General features: G+C 51.1%; 1 non-coding gene across 1 annotated transcript; it reads left to right on the top strand.

Moving 5' to 3' along the window:
- Nucleotides 1–681: 681 nt before the first annotated feature.
- On the top strand, nt 682–754 carry Trnav-aac (transfer RNA valine (anticodon AAC)). The gene has a single exon. It is a non-coding gene; the product is annotated as a tRNA-Val (tRNA).
- The last annotated feature ends 1,520 nt before the right edge of the window (nt 755–2,274 follow it).

Raw genomic sequence — 2,274 nt, 5'->3', positions numbered from 1 at the left:
GAAGAACGTCGCTCTTTATGGTACATGATTCACAATATCAATAGTACGGATACTGGCGCCTTGCTAGGTCGTAGCAAATAACGTAGCTGAAGGCTATGCTAACTATCGTCGCGGCAAATGAGACCGTAGAAGTCAGTGAACCATCGCTAGCAAAGTCGGCTGTACAACTGGGGCGAGTGCTAGGAAGTCTCTCTAGACCTGCCGTGTGGCGGCGCTCGGTCTGCAATCACTGATAGTGGCGACACGCAAGTCCGACGTATACTAACGGACCGCGGCCGATTTAAAGGCTACCACCTAGCAAGTGTGGTGTCTCGCGGTGACACCACATTTTTAGCCTCGTTTTAGCCTTTGTCGTGATGCTCTTTCTATGTGGCTCCCATGACATGGGTGCTCCCCAGATGCTGTGCGCTGTCCTTCGCTGTTACGGTGCGGCTCCGTGCCGCTAACCAAGTACCTCGTACGGAAAGAAAGAACAGCTGATGCTACTGATGACTCGCCCGCGAGCTTTTCCAAAGACTTCTTGAGCTCTTATTCGTGACGGCATGCAGACAGTAAAGGGTTCTGTCGATTGTTGGATACGAATGCGACATATCTGCATTGTGCGTTTCTGCAAAGTGATTTTTACGTTAAAATGGCGACCGTCCTACAAGTTCTACCAGAGGTGCAGCGCAGAGCGTTGCAGTATCCGTGGTGTAGCGGTTATCACGTCTGCCTAACAAGCAGAAGGTCTCCGGTTCGATTCCGGGCGGAAACGCTTTTTCGTCGCACTCAACAAGACACTTGCTACTGTGGTCATTTAAATCGGCGCGTTTGCTCGTTAGAGAAGAAACTGTGTTGGATGCCGTGGAGACTTCTCCAAGCACCAGCACGTGTGGCGTTGGCTTGGAGTTAAGAATGTTTTGAGCACCGAGTCCCCTACACGCGTTTCATCTCTAAAGGATGCAGCTATTGCACACCGATGACCATCCTGCACGTGTGCGTTTCGCGCAATAGTTTCTGCAACAAAGGGGGACCGCGATGTGCATTTCCCAGCTCATGAGTTGTTCACTGATGAGGCCACACTGAGTAGGGGTGGTGTAGTCAGTCACCAAAATGAGCATTTGTGAGCATCAGAAGACTCCAACGGTGAGCGTTACCAAGCAGCACAGTTTCGCTTCACAGTTACTGTGGGGCGGGTTTGGTCGCCGCTGCTCAGCCGGGTCGTACCTTTTACGATCTCGCTCCAACGCCGCGAATTATCAGACCTTTGTGGAAAAGGTTATTCCCGGCTCGCTTAAAGGTGTTCAGCAAATGTGAGGACGAGTGTGTGGTTCCAAAATGACGGGGCCCGTCTTCATTTTGCAGTGGCTGTTCGTCGGCGTCCGAACAGGTCACTCACTCCCGCATCGACGGACTGGCGCGCAGAACCGGTTCCCAGGCCCCCACGTTCGCAGTATTTATCGAGCCTCGGTTTCTTTTTGCGGGGAGCTATAAAATCTCGCATGTATCGCGATCCTGTGGGCTGTTATATGGATCCCGTTGCAAGAATCGTCTTCTCGGCTGCCACCATAAAAGGAACTCACGGTGTGTTTGGCAGTCATGGTCCGTCTACATCAGGTAAGCATGGCTTCTGGTGGTGCAAACTTCGAGCATCTGTTGTAACATTAGAGCTGTATTCGTGTCGTACAACTCGTGTACTCATTATGTCCATCAAATGTTTCAAATGAATCACTGCCTTGTTTCCTCTCCGATATTCGACCTCTGCCATCACTTACCCCTGACGTTCGTGGCCATGGGTTGCTATGCAGTTCTCAGTCCGTACGATGTGCCGCGCCTCCCCCAGAAGTTTGTTCAACATTCCTGTAGGAGCACGTACTACTAAAATCTGTTCATGCCACTTCGTTCCCTGAGCGGAGGTAATCATGCGGTGCGGATGGAGGAGGGCAACGAAGTAACGGGCTGGCAGTAGAGAGGCGAGCAGAGTTCTCGTAGCACTTGAAAAGTACTTGAAACACTGTACCGATTTCTTGCTCTGGTGTAAATAAGTGGGGGAGAGACAGATTTCGTGTAAGTGCTTGTTTACAGAGACGCTTATCTTTGCATGCGGTATATATCCTTAGCAGACAACAAAGCCGAGGAAACAAATGGAAACCAGCACTGCACGGCTGTTCACTGCAGCGCGGGAGAATGGTGGGCCGCTTACGTCGGCAGAAGTGGCAACAGGCATGAAGCGTTCCGAAGTACCTCAAAGAGTTCCAGGCAGAACTCTAGCTCTCACGGAACAAGAAAAAGTAA

Source organism: Schistocerca gregaria, chromosome 1 (assembly GCF_023897955.1).
Source record: "Schistocerca gregaria isolate iqSchGreg1 chromosome 1, iqSchGreg1.2, whole genome shotgun sequence".
Taxonomy (NCBI): Eukaryota; Metazoa; Arthropoda; class Insecta; order Orthoptera; family Acrididae; genus Schistocerca; species Schistocerca gregaria.
This window is presented reverse-complemented; position numbering and strand designations above follow the sequence as displayed.